This window comes from Carassius gibelio, chromosome A11 (genome assembly GCF_023724105.1).
Source record: "Carassius gibelio isolate Cgi1373 ecotype wild population from Czech Republic chromosome A11, carGib1.2-hapl.c, whole genome shotgun sequence".
Taxonomy (NCBI): Eukaryota; Metazoa; Chordata; class Actinopteri; order Cypriniformes; family Cyprinidae; genus Carassius; species Carassius gibelio.
In genome coordinates this window covers 13,380,305-13,395,407 of record NC_068381.1, presented here as the reverse complement: position 1 = coordinate 13,395,407, position 15,103 = coordinate 13,380,305, and the positions used below count along the sequence as shown (strand labels likewise).

Here is a 15,103-nt window from a genome sequence, read left to right as displayed (position 1 = left end):
TTCCTCTGGCGGTAAGGCTGAATTTTCAACCGTTATTACTCCATTATTGTATACTATAATACCTATAACCTATAATAACTATAACCTTACTATAGATAGATATTTGGGAGATATTGCTGGTGACATTACTTGGTACAGAATGGTGAGCTTCGTAAGTTGTGTGTAGGACACTGAATAATGCATTACACTTTTGGTCTTTTGATCTTTTTTATTTATTTATTTTACCTTTTTTCAGCTGAGAGGTGTTTTAATCAGCTGGACTGCTGAGCTGTGATTGGCAGAGAGATTGATGACTCATGATGGGGAGACGGTGGGAGAGAGTTTAGTGGGTGGAGGGTGCTGGGAAGCAATTTTAGTCTGAGGAAGCAGACTTGCCACCTCTCAGCAATGCATGTATTCGTTTTAGCCTCTTTCTCTCTGTCTGTCTTCACTGCTTGTTCCTCCATTTGATCAGCTCTTGTTTTTAATGGCTTTGCCACAGGTTGTGGAGTGAATGAGTGAATTCGCTTTCTGGCATAACGATTAGCTCCAAACATTTGTCTTTCTCTTGCTTATCCCATTTGGCCTACTCTCTGCACTCAAATGTGCATATTTTCAAGTTAAGGAAAGGCTGAGAGGTTTTACTGAGGCCTGCTATTCAGAAGTGATTATTCCATGAAGGTGTAACGACTTTTAAACTCTCCTCAGAAACCGAGTGCCAAAGAGAAGTGGTAAGTACATTTTACACACTGTTAGGATTCTGGTTTTGTGTGTTCCATATGCTGTCATACATCACCTGTCATTCTTGTGCTGAATTTGAAAGTTTTTTGGTGCTTTCATCTTGGTTTGGTGAGAATGTCTTTGTTTTATGGCTGTGTTGTGAGCAAATGTGTCTTGAATGCAATCCATATGATTAACAGACCAGGCTAAATGCTAAGAGCTAAAGAAATCCACAACCTCTTGTCATCTCAGCTGTTGAGATTTAAGCAGACTGACAGCACACAAATCTTAAAGTATCTCACAGCTGTGGGACATGCCTCTTGCTTTATTTTTAACCTCTGCTGTTGTTTTATTGGTCTACAGTGCTAGTGGGGCAGGCCAGCTTATAGTCCAGAGCTGCATAGTATAGGAATTTATGCCGCTACATTCATATTTATGAACTTTGCCTTTGTTGCAAGATCCTTGAAGTTTGGGGTCACTGTCCTTGTTGCCTGTAATTCTGCGTTCTGAGACAGGAAATAGGCAGTATGTTTTGTTATTGTCTAGTGTTGAGACAGCTTATCTCTGTTGTGCATCTGGATAGGACTGTAAATCATGATGATGCACTTCACGAGTACTTGCTGTTGTCATTGTTTATGGCACTCATGTGTGAAGGCTCGTGGCAACGGCATGCATCAGAGACAGATTTAACGTGCCACCCTGTGATATCCTGCACACGCACAGAGGGGGGTTTCCTGTCACGTGCTCTGTAGTCAACTAGCATTTGACCTTAAGTGTGCATGATAAATAAAATTAAAAAAGACAACCAAGTTCATTTGTTTTTATTTTTACTTTTATTTTTTAATACATGCAAGTGTATCTTAAAGGGACACTCCACCCCAAAATGAAAATTTTGTCATGTCGTTCCAAACCCTAAAAGCTTCATTCGCCTTCAGAACACAATTTGAGATATTTTGGATGAAAACCCGGGAGGCTTGTGACTGTCCCATAGACTGCCAAGTTACACTGTCAAAGTTCAGAAAAGTATGAAAGAAATCGTCAGAGAAATCCATCTGCCATCAGTGGTTCAACCGTAACGTTATGAAGCGATGAGAATACTTTTTTGTACATGAAGAAAAAAAAAACGACTTTATTCAACAATCTGTCTCCTCTGTGTCTCTCCACATCACCATAGCACCATTTTGGAGATTATGAGCTGAACGCAAGCAGTGTATGCTCTTCCGTGCTGCACAGATGTGTTGTTTTTGTTCAGATCAAAGCATAAATTCACATAGAAGATGTATCCTTGTGTCACGGCGTATACAAAAGAGCATATGCAGTTTGCCTTCAGTGGATATTCTCCAAAATGACACAGAGGAGACAAATTGTTGAAAAAAGTCATTGTTTTTGTTTTTCTTCATGTACAAAAAGTATTGTCGTCATTTCATAATGATGGCAGATGGATTTCTCTGAAGATGTCTTTCATATTTATTTGGACGTTAACAGTGTATTTTACTTGTCAGTCAATGGGACAGTTTCAAGCCTCCCGGTTTTCATCCAAAATATCTTACAATGTGTTCCGAAGACGAACAAAGCTTTTTTGGGCTAGGAACGACATGGGGGTAAGTGATTTATGCCAACATTTTCATTTAAGGGGGGAGTAACCTTTTAAATGAATTATTTTGAAATTAAGCTTAACAAATATTTTTGCAAATAAGCATATTTTACCTCAAATATCATGAATAATGTATTTGTAAATATATATTTTTTGGGAGTCACGTCGCAAAGTTTTTCTACTTTGCCTTGTCATAAAAAGGTCGAATTATCCAATATTTTTAAAGATTGCTTTACTTTGACACACAGTCATGAAGCTCGGAGTGGTCTTCTCTGTGAGCCTTATGCATTCACTACACAAAATTCCTGTCTTATTTCTCTGCCGTCTGTTGTACTTTATCTTTTATTTCTCTCTGGCTCTTTCAGGATAGAGAGCACGCTGTGGCCTGAAGATAAATACAGAGACAGTAGCCAGTGAATGAAGAGTCTAGCCGTACTTAGAGAACAGTGATTATGAGGTGAATGTGTAGATAGGAGAAGGCATGTTGAGAGGTGACAAGGACACAAAACTCTCAGTCTACCTTCATGCACACTGCAGGCTGTGAATGTGGCCATTGATTTTTTTTTTTTTTTTTTTTTGGTTGCCTCCTAAGCACAATCTTACCTCCCTCCTGCTGCTTGCTCTATTTCCTGCTCTCACAGTCACAGCCAATCAAAGCTCAGCATGCAGGGCTCCAGGAGATCTGAGTTCATCACCCAGACGGCATTCGGGTCACCAGTGATTCATAATGGCCCTCTTTAATACCCCATATGTAAACACAAAGTATATTATAGCATCAATAAACTTAAGGTCATAAGTATAACTTTTATTATTATTATTATTAGTATTATTATTATTATTATTATTCTTTAATTTTACATGACTCAAAAAACATTTCTACTGCTAAAGTTTTTTTTTTTTTCATGACCATTTTCTAACCTCTCTTTGACCCTTGATTTCAAACAAGCTGTTGCTGCTGGTTCTTTAAATTTCTTTTAAATGCTAGAAATTTGTAGAATTGCAAGTATGATGGATTTTGCACATGCCCCATTCTTCAATAACAGCCTGTTTGCACCTATGTGTTTAGTTTTTCTGAATATTCTGGGATTGTTAGATATGCAGAATGGAAGGTAGTCAAGGTAGTCACAGTCATGCATTTTCAATTTTAGTTTGTCAGTAATTGCTGTTTAGAAATAACATTATCTGTTATGCTTAATCCTTATGGATGGGCCAAGCGTCAGCAAACAGGTGTTGATGTGTAAAGCTGGGCTGTCATATGATAATGTTGTAGGTGTGCAATTTTATTGACAAAAAATGATACTTCAGTTTCTGGCATATTGTTGATAATGATAATTAGACAGTTTTTTTTTTCCTGAGAGTGTTTTGTGACTGGTTCCTGATTCCCAAAACCTTTCATATTCTTCATATTGTGTGCAGTGGTTCCTTCACAGCAGTGACAGATATAAACTTTTTCATTAAGGGTGATATTTGCTACCTTATAGATTTCCTGAGGCGTTTTTACCATTGTAAGAGCAATTTTGTTTGTAACTATTTTCGTTGGCAAAACACACAATATTAGCAGTATTGTGTCAAAAATGTAATTCACAATATTAACATTTTTGTTTATTATTCTGAAGTATTCAGGGAAACAAGCACACTTGCTTGTGTAATGCTGAATTCTGTTCAGCATTTTATGAGGCTACGTCACGCAAAACACATTGTTTGAGTGACCGACTCGATGCCATCATTAAATCAACAGGTAAATCAAATAGTTGCAGGTCTTTTTTCAATATTTTCTACATGATTATCCTGCCCAAAAGATAGCAATAATATAGCAATATCTTAGAAATAAATAATAATTAATAATGCTATCAAACTAATGCTTAATTTTATTTTATGTTCTCTCTTTTTTTGGCAAATTAATCAAACTCTACATATGAGTAAAGGGAGGCGAATCCAAAAAACTCCCACACTGGAACTAACTTTTTTAGAGTATTTATGCCTGTCTTCTCATCTGACATGATTTAGTGCGGTAATAGTAGCTTCATGCTGTGTCGTCTTCTCTTAATTTCTGTTTTATGATGGATGTTCAGCCGATTTTCTTGTGTGAAATCCAATCATTTAAATAGGAATCTTTCACAATAAAGAATGTAAGATTTCCCCAAACATATTTCACATTGCACTCAAGTTGGTCACGTGAATTTGCTATGTTGACCAACGGAAAACTGCTTGGTTTGAAAGCTATGTCTCATTTAGGCCATAGCTAGTAATGGACGATAAACCTCATCTTAACTGCACCATAATGCTTTTATTTCAGATTAGTGGCCATTATCATATTAATGTGCTTTTACTGCAGTAAATGTTTGTCTTCCATCCCTCTGCATTCACTGTAATGCTTGATTCTGTAGCATAAAGCAATGTCTTTGTTAATTGCAGCTAAATTTATACTGAAAAAGATTGCTCATCGTTTTTTTTTTCTTTTCAGTGACGTAAAGCATGACGTGCGTCCGTGGGAAGACAGTGGTGTTTTATAAAAGAACACATTTGATTCACAGCTCCTTTCATTGTTTAGGTGTCAACGATATCAGATTGCGGTATGTTGCGACACCCCCCCCCCCCACCCCCCACTTCCCCCATCGTGTAAGACAGAGGCAGGGAGCCAAACAAACCAGACGCTATTCTGAGGAGCTGTCAGTCAAACACAGGTGCTTCTGTCCATCCTCTGAAGGAGTGAGAAAAAGAGAAATGCCAGAGAGATGGTAGAATAATGAAAGGTGATGACAGTGAAAAACACCAAGAGAGAGAATGAAAAGGGACAGGTTTCTTCTTTGATTTTTTTCAACCGTCCATAATCCCTTTTGGCCAAATCATTTGGTTGCCAGTCTCTGGTTCACTGATCATCTTTGTTCTACATTCTAGCTTTCCAAACTGCTGTACTTAAAACACACACACACAGACAAGCATGCAACAAATTAACGACAAGTTGCCATGAAGCTCTAATCTTCCTTAAAGACAGATCGTGCATGCTATTATATATCCATTAGAATCAATCTGAACATAGACAAGACAGAGTGCACTTTTTCTTCCCAAGCAATTAGTCTTCAAAGTGGAGCCGCATGTGTCACCAAACAAGGAAAGGGCTTTTAGAAAGGCTTGGTCGCCTGCTTTGCGGATTCTTGAACCATAAGGAGCTCTTTTTGGGTTTAACTAGCTTGATTCTGAGCTGTTTGATTAATTAAATGGTGTCATGCTAAGCTGAGTTATAGGATTAACTGGGTTAATGTGCTTTTACTGTAGTCTCTTATTGGCTCATAGTCTTTGATGTTTAAAAAGAGACAGAATGTCAGGGGTTTTTTTGTGGAGTAGGGATGAGAATTATAAGGAATTTAACAATTCTGGTATCAATTCTGATGGTTCTTGAAGTATTTTCTATCAGAATTATTATTATTATTTTATTAAACTGACATTTATTACAACAAGACTTTTATTTATAAAGTTTTTTTTTTAAATCCAGTTAAGCTTTGAAGAGTGCATCCAAAAAATAAAAAAAATCACCATTTTTGTTCCACAGAAGAAAGAAAAGACATGTTGGAACAACATAAGTGTGAGTAGTTGATAGCAGCATTTTTATTTTTGGGTTAAAAAGGATAAAAGCAGTTAAAATGGTTCAATTTGGCCTGACAAAATAACGAGCTGTGAAGAACCACTCTGACTGATTCAGTAAGACACATTAGAACGGTTTAAACCAATTCATCTGATTAATTAAAAAAGATCAGAATCATAAGAGTCATTTGTTTGTTAATAAGACTACACTGAATGCACCAATGCTAGAGTGCAGATGTTCAAAATCCAAGAAGAAGATCATTCGGTTCCAGTATCTTTTAAAAATAGTTCTCAACCCTGTTGCTGACACACACCCACAAACACATGCACATGTCTTGGCAGACCATTTGGTAGAGTTTTCGCCTATGGAAACTTTGAGGGCTGCTCCAGATAGAGCATGTATGGTTAAACCAAGGACTCTTGCAACCATTGCGGTCGTAATCACTTTGCATGGAGCCGTCTGTGATTATTGATGACACACACTAATTGGGATCATAGATCATCTCCCAGACACTGACATGACCACTAAAGTCAAACACTAGGGAGCCAAAGGTCGTGTGTTAATGCCAAGTGTCATATGTCATGTGTCAAGTTAAAGTGAGGCAGCCCCTAGGCATGTCTAATATCTGCTGTGTACGTGCATGTGCGGGGCTGATTTGTCAGATATGCGCATAAAATATCACTATATCCTGAAACAGACATGATTTCATTCACAATAACTGAATTATATAGGGGTATCAGCTCTCTCTAAGACCTGCAATCTTCTCTTTCTTGTGGATACTTTGTGAAATTATCCTCTTGGTTGGAAAATGGTGTGTCTGCAGCATTTGTGATGGTAATGTTCATAGCTGCTGGCAAGTCTGAATGTCTGTGGCATGTGAGAATGGTGAACCGTGAGAGGGTGAGCGGAAAAGACAAGGCTGGATGACAAACTTGAGCTTTAATGGGGGAAAACTTGTGTCCTGAATATTGTGTGTTTAATAGTTGCAATGATTTTTTTTGAAAAAAAAATAATAATAAAATAGGTCGCTGACTAACATGTAGCAAAGAGGGTCTTTGTGTTATTGGTGACATTGAATTGAATGCAGTGAGTCATGTGGCCTCACTGTGTGTGAGATTTTGAAAAGATTAATTTACCCAGGAATACTTCGGCATGATTAGAAAACTATCACTCAGTAAATGGCTTGTGAATACGTGCATATCTATAGACAGTGTGCATTTTTATGATGAAATAACACACATACAAATATTAATCGTAGATCTGGTTTTGTTTTTGTTTTTGTAGTTTTCTCTAAAGGATAGGTTTAGGTGTAGGGCGATAGAAAATACAGTTTGTACAGTATAAAAACCATTACGCCTATGAAGAATCCCTGTAAAAACCACAAATGCAAGTGTGTGTGTGTGTGTGTATAGCCATGAGAAGCCTGTTCTAAATGTATAAACTGCTGATCTTCTGATGTGTTTTGGGAACAGGTGGTGGACAAGCGCCTTTAGAACTAGCAGTACTGATCCAGAGTCAGCCTGAAAACTGGATACTGGTCTGGGGTCACTGTTTGTAAGATTTAGATGGAGAACAGAGTCAGCAAGATTGAGAAAGAAAAAGAGGAACGTATAAAATGGACAAAGAAATATTGAAGGTACAGCTAAAATACCTATGATGATGAATGAGTCTATAATGAATATATCTCTCCCTCCCCCCTTCTTCTCTCCTTCATCGAGAATGAAAAAAGGGGCTCTTTCTCTCTCGCTGGCTGTCCAAAACCGCAGCCTTGGCAGCGAACACCCCACTCCATCACAGCACGCCATGCGCAATCAGCGGACCTCGTCTATACACACTCGTTTTCAGAGCTTTGCAGCACAAAATGGCAAACAGACCCCCAGGGATGACTTTCAAAAAGTCATGCTTAAGTGTGACAAGTGTGAACCTTTTCTCGATATGATAAGATGAATGGATGTCAGATGAAACGGACCATGCATGGTTATGTTTGTCAGGCTGTGACAGTATCATGGGCCATGTACCACTACTAGACTCTCAAAACTTTGGCATTTTATGTCAAGAACAAAGAAAAGGAGAGAGAAGCTTCCCAAATGAAGTTTGTTCTAAATTTGTAGTAGAGCTAGCATTGATGTTTGTATACCTCTGGAACTTTCCAAATGTCCCGTAGTGTGTATGTGTGTGTGAAAGAGGATACAACGGCTGGGCATGCTTGAGATACCTCTGGGTGTTTTGCCAGACAACATGCAAGAACTCTACAACAGCTTTTCCTCTGTGCGCTGAGTGACATAAGGGGACTTTTTCCACCAATTTGCTGTGCGTGATGTCTTCATAGTCCTGTCACAATTGGAGGCTCTTGTCCAAGGGAGTGAGAAAAATTGTAGGTTTGTGCGTGTGCGTAATCGTGCAGAAAGCAGCGTGATTCCAAGTTATGCTAATGCCCTCAGATATTCTATGGCAGGAAAATGAAAAACACAAGAAAATAACGGAGAAAAAATGGAAAAAGAGAACAATAAACTAATAGAGAGACAGAGAGTAACATATATTTGTGTAATTTAAGAAAACCAGGTAACATTTTTAAGCATTATACTTTATGTGGCTTCGACAGATTTATTGTTATTATTATTAATAACATTTTATTGCAGTTTTTTGTATATTATTTAAATTGACCCATTTTTGGAGAGCTCTTAAAAGCATCTATTGTCGCAGATTTGCATATAGACTCAATTACAGCTTAAGAAGCATTTCTTCTTATTATTATTTATATCATTGATGAAAACTTGATATTTTTTAAAGCTTAATATTTTTGTGGAAACCATGATACAATTTGTAGGATTATTTGACGCATAGAAAGTTATAAGGAACAGCGTTTATTTGAAATAGAAATCTTTCATAACATTCATAACATTATGAACATTTTCCTTAGATCAACTTTTGAATGATAGTGTTTGTTTTAAATTATTTTTTTTTTCAAGCTTTTAGAAGCCCACCAATGCATTTCTAATTCAGATTAGAGAACATTACAGTGTTCAAATCCTAAACATACTCAACTCGGTTTCTTTTCTCCTCATTCAAAACCATTAATTTAGGCAATGTTCAGCCAAGATTAAGTCCTAGCTGATCATAATTCACGTTAAAGATTCATACTGAAGTGTGAGTGTGTGTGTGGGCTTGATGACTGTAGTCCTGTAATAATCAGTAGAGATTAAATTCCCAATGTTGGCCTCCTTGCATACAAAGCTCTTCCAGCAAAGGCAACACTTGGCCATCATGCACTGTTTTATCTGATCTTCGATCAGGTTTTTGTTGGCGTCCGTATGCACAGCAATATACAGATACAGGTCCAAGCCTGGCACACTTTCAAGCATTGCAAATCCACCCCCCCCCCCCCCCCATTTTCTTTCTCTCTATCTGTTCGTTTCCTCTCTTCTTTTCCTCTGGGACACAAGATCATTTGGTGAATCTTTTCCAAACAAGTAAAAATGCACAGTTGCTTGTAATTGAATTGCCAAATACAGCAGACATAAAGAGAGGATACCATCCAGGAGTGTTTATTATTATTTTATTTTGTCTTTTTTTATCATAAAAAAATAAACTTATAAATCAAAAAGCCCCCATGAGAATTACAACCAGATTTTCTAGAAATGCACCTCACAGCATCCAGTCTGCTTCTGCTCTTCACACATAGCAATATATAGTGCTTGAGTGCAAACCACACATCAGAAATATTAAAAGGGCATTAGTTATCAGAATAACACTGAGGGTGCAGTTTTCGGCCACTGCTGTCGGACCCGGTGGTATTGTTTTGCAGGTCTTGCTAAGCAGTCCTTTGCTCATTGAGCTGGTGAAAGCTGTAGTGAGTTTGATAAGACTGCTAGTGATTGTTATTAATGTAACACACTTCTGTAGCCTTTCACTGGGACTGATTGACAAATGTGCAAATGTAATTAAGTGGGCAAGATCTGTAAATATGTAGAGACCATGAGTTTTAGTGCTTAAAGAGGTCATATGATGGTAAAAATGACATTATTTTGTGTATTTAGTGTAATGAAATGTGTTTATGTGGTTTAAGGTTAAAAAAACACATTATTTTCATTCATTTTTAAAAAAGCTTATTAGTCTGAAAAGTGAGGTGTTCTCTGATTGGCCAGCTATCCATTGCATTGTGATTGGCAAAATGTGGGTATGACTGAAATGTTATGCCCCTCACCATACTAGGCCGGGGGCTAGAGTGAGGAACGGCCAGTGAATTCGACGAAGGATCGGCCGGCGGACTCCGCTTCGTTCACGGTGAAAGCCGATCTGGCGATCCACAGCGTAAAGTTGAAGTATTTCCTCAGCGACCAGCTCGGATCAGCTCTAGGTATGACGAAGCGGATATCGTACTCTTTTGGAAGACCAAAGTAGTTTTGTTTTCACAATGAAACACACAGGCGGCAACAGTGAGAATAAAAGGTACACCTTCTTTCTTTGCGTGAACAGTTGGGTGGCAGTTACGCAAATCTTCCCACACAATGACGTAGATATGTAGGGGTGTGTTTAAACGAGGCATTTCAGGGGGGTGTGCACAAGTCCTAACTTTAATAAAGGATAGCTCTTTGAATTTGAGACTTTAGTCTTTGCAACTTCACAGATCTTCTTTATGCACCAAGAGCTTGTAACACTCTAAAGAGAAAGGAACATTTTAAATTGCATCATATGACCTATTTAAACATGGCTGAGGTGTGTACTGTGCCCTCTGTTTGTTCATATTGCATGTGTGTAACTCCAGAGGGCAAGTCAAATATTACTTCCCTTCAAGTCGTTGCTGGCATTCATTCTGGGTTTCAACCGTTGCTTTTTTTCAAATTACACAGACCTCCTCTTTAGCTTCCCTCGGGCTTTACACAACCCGGCTATCCACAAGATTTGCCCCGAGTGACTTTTAACACTTATGCATGCATGCAGGACAAGAAAGAAATGAGGTTTATCTCTATGCACTGTTCCCTTAAACTCTAAACCATTAATCATGATAATGTTTTTGTATGTATTTCATATGAAAACTACAATTTAACGGTTGGTTTAAGTTGTTTCTAAGGCTCACAATAGATAGTGTTTGTTCTGACGCTCAGCACTATTGAAAAATGTGACTTCGTGACTTTCTTCAAAAAAGCAAATGCAAGACTCATGTTGACACTGTCAGTGCAAGCATGAGAGAGCAAACTTCATATTATCTCGTTCTCCTCCCTCTCTCTGCTTTTTTCATCTGTTCCTCCTCATTTTAAACACTGACACTGCTAGAAACCTATACATCTTTCTGTCTGATTCCTCAGCTAAATAAATGGCAATGCTATCAAATAAAACCAGTATGTCATTAAATATGGACAGTGACCTCAAACTTTTTCACCCTATTGTTTAACATTGGGTTAAATGTTGAAAAAGAAAGTCTAGAAAGAATGTTAATTGTTAGTATTTCTCTAAGATCAGTCTGATATCTATGACCAGAAATTAAGCATTTCAAGATTTCACATAGAACCAGGTTTTCCTTGCATTTGGGGTCTAATTTCAACCACATGCTGTGTCGTTACGGAAGATGTCTTGATCCAATGACAACGGAACTAGGTGAGCGAAACATTTAACCATTATCACCCTAACCCAACCTTGATATTTCCCCCGAGAAACACACAAAGCCCTAAACCTGAAGCTAAATAAATGGTTGGCACAACAGACGCCAGCAAGAGGAGATGTCTGATAGATCCCTCCCATTGAACAGTCAGGCTTCAGTAAATGAGCTGGATTGTTGATTTGTCCCGTTCTCTGTTTGTTTTTTCAGTCTGCCTGTTATATGTTGAACATTTACTCACATGAACACATTTAGCCCCATAGCGCTTTTTCATCATTGCTTGACTAAACCATTTGCAAACAATTAGGTTCCTCCTGAAGGTTCCACACATGCACACAACTCCCTGGGGCTTGAAGAGGGGTTGTTTCTCTAGTAATGAAAGAGAATCTCCCATGGCCACGATGAGTTTTCAAGCCTAAATATTTCTTAATTTGTTCAATCTTATTGAGATATACGCACACAAACAGCTCTCTATAACACCTAACCCAAATCTGTCAAATATACTCATTACCAGTTTGTAATAAATTCATTAAGAAATTTGACCTTTTAAAACAGTTTCTTCTGGTTAAAATGTAAATGCTCTAACTGTTGAATTCTCCAGTGATACAGTCATCTCATCTGAATCAGGGGAGAAATATGCACAGATCAAGTATCAAGCGAAAACGGTTCTAATGAAGAAACAAATTCATCTACATCTTGGATGGCTTGAGCCTTGAGTAAACTTTTTTTTTTATGTTTCTTTTGGTAAATTATTACTTTAAATCTGAAGGGAAACAAATATTGCACTTGGAGTATAGTGCATGAATTGTATTAACCACTTTTAAGGTACTTCTGTGGTGATATCATGTAATTTGAGTCCTCATTCATTGTAATTGCATGGAAAAGAGCAAGCAATTCGTTATGTCATTTCTGTCAACCAAAGAAAGATGAAAAATGGTGACAGAGTGAATTGTCCCTTTAAGCTTTGTTTAATTTTAATGCCCAATAGTTTAAGATACAACCAGCCCTATAATGCTCATCATGACGATGTCTGTCATTAATAGGCTGCTGTCATTTTTCATTTCTGTAATTTATTGGCTGATGAAGAGGCAACTTAGTCATGCGATGAATTGCCCATTTAAACAAACCTAAGATTGTACCTTGTAGAGCCCTTGCAATGGCCTAAAAAGTGTAGTTGAGAAAGCTGGCAGCAGATGAGCAGAGAGAGGGTGAGACCCCCAGTGAGTCATATCTTCAGTATTAATGTCAACTCAAGGCAATTAGAGGCAGCAAAGCTCGCTTCGAAAATATAAAGGACATAGAAGTGAATCATAGTGATTGTTTCCTCCATTAAGCAGGTGTCAGATTTTGATACAACTGATTTCCATTTTGTCTTTTTTGTGTGTCTGACTCATGTGCTGAATTTTGTTTCCGCTGTTCTGGAAATTTTGCTTTATAGCTGAAGTGTGTCATTTCTGTGCCACTTACTGTATGTCACTGAATTTGCAAAAACAGTGCTCATTCACCAAGCATGTAGCCTATTCTAGAGGCGTAATGGTATATGTATTTGTCCTGAATCATCACGGTATGGACACCACGATTCGGTTCATGGGGTCAGACGACAAATACAGCCAATCATTGGCGATCAGTCCAGAAGGGGTGCGCGTGTTAATTCAGCTCTAACCGTCACAGCAGGAAAGAACAAATGTTTCAATGGCATTTTTTTTTTCTCTTACCTCCATATAATGCATAGGCTTTTAGTGTTTATATTAAGCACAGCTACTTTGTTTAGCACAGTAACCAAGGATACACTAATATTGCTGCTGTTCCATAAGCGCCACCTGCTGTCAGAGAAAAAAAATCAGCATTTTCATTCAGTCCATTTGCAGGTGTCTTATGTAGCTTTCTTTCACAAATCTATAGTCAGACCATTATGTTTTTTGCTTTAAATCTTGAAACTATACAATCTAATTCAATATTATAAACAACTGCTCATGCTACATGTATAGCACTAGCCTACTGCCTGTTCAAAACAAATAAAAAAAAACATTTTCTACAATACCGATCTCGTATTGCAATGTGACCCCACCCCAAAATGGACATACGTACCAAACCATGACTTCTGTGTATCGTTATACCCCTATTGTATATTCGAAAATTTGTTCGTGAAATCTGCGTATAGACTACATGCTTTCACAAAAAAAACTACATTTATTCTAAAATTATTACAAATGACTAACCTCGGGAATGTGGTCACTCATTTGGAATACTCAGAGTTGGTTAACATTAGAACGAGGTTAAGAACAAATTCACGTTTGTATGAATGTAATGAGTTAGACCATTTTTGTGAGATGTTCTGTATGTACACACATGAAAAAAAATCCATGCAATTATTAGTGAATGAGACCCAATAATTGGCAGATAAACCCAAGTAATTTCCCTCATGAAAAACATCTTGGCCTGGGTGTGAGGAGGGTTAGAGCTGTTTTTATCTGTCTGTTTGTGGCCGACACAGGATCTCTAAAGTTTACGAAGGTCACCAGCTTTAGTGTGTCGAATTCTTCAACTGGCCTTTTAAGCAGAGCTCTGTGGTGGAGACTCGTGTGAGTGTGACCGTTCTTGTCTTGGACTTCTTTTGTTCTTATCTCAACAACATCTCGTAGAAGGCATGTTCGTCTGCTTAGTACCAACAAAAACGACTCTCTTGAGGGAAGAATAAAAGTGGACAAATGAAAACTTGAGATGATACTTCAGAAATAGGAAGGATTTGCACACAGGCTGTAAAATAGACCAGATGGCTGAGTTCATACATTGTTCACACTCCCACACACATAATCCTGTGAGGAAGGAAAAATTGCTTACTAGCGTCATTACAAATCTGTGAGCCTTACATATTTATTTAATTTCGTTGCCTCTGCACTACATATGATATGAGTGCTTAAGAAGTCTGCTAGATCATGTTTAGATGCACATATGGCCTGATTTGCTACATCATTTGCTTCATACTAAGCAAAAATAAATAAATAAAACAAGATCTGTGGATAGCTTATAGGAAAACCTCTTTAGGCCTAGATTTAACACTAAATGATAGTATAAACAGATCAATAATGTGATCAAGAACAGCTGTGTGTCTGTTAGCATCTCTACAGAGGAGGTCAAAAAACTGCAACTAGCGCAGGCTAATTTATGCCAATTATGGCTCTCGATTAGCGAATGGAGTTTCATAGCCATATTGTAGCCTCAAAACTTAGCTGGTGTTGCTGGTTCAGCTAAGGAAGTAACTAGTCAAGCACTTTAGCATCTAACACAATATATTCTACTATTTGGTATTTTTTTGCAGGATATAGTGTCTACTAATGCATGCTAATGCTGTTTTGTACTGTTATTCTATATTAGCAACATATCTGTAAGACAAGACCTTTAATATGCCAAAAGTGCTAATTATCAGGCATGTGTGTGTCAACATCGATAGCTCAAAAGCTAGCCACTGTGCTACTGACCTCTGGCCTGAAGATGGTAATTCGTAATAAGCATGATGAAAACAAACACGGTGCCCTTTTCTCTGGCCTGGCACTCAAGTCTTGTCACACATAGTTGCTTCATTGTTTTTATGGGGTTTTATTCAGGGTATGATAGCTAGCGTGCAACACAG

General features: G+C 37.9%; 1 protein-coding gene across 1 annotated transcript in view; it reads left to right on the top strand.

The window, feature by feature from the left end:
- Nucleotides 1-348: 348 nt before the first annotated feature.
- Nucleotides 349-15,103, top strand: part of LOC128022398 (prickle-like protein 2) — a 44,149-nt gene continuing 29,394 nt past the window's right edge. The window contains exon 1 of the mRNA XM_052609922.1: nucleotides 349-710. The gene's annotated coding sequence lies outside the window, so the exon portion shown is untranslated. The remainder of the gene's footprint in view (nucleotides 711-15,103) is intronic.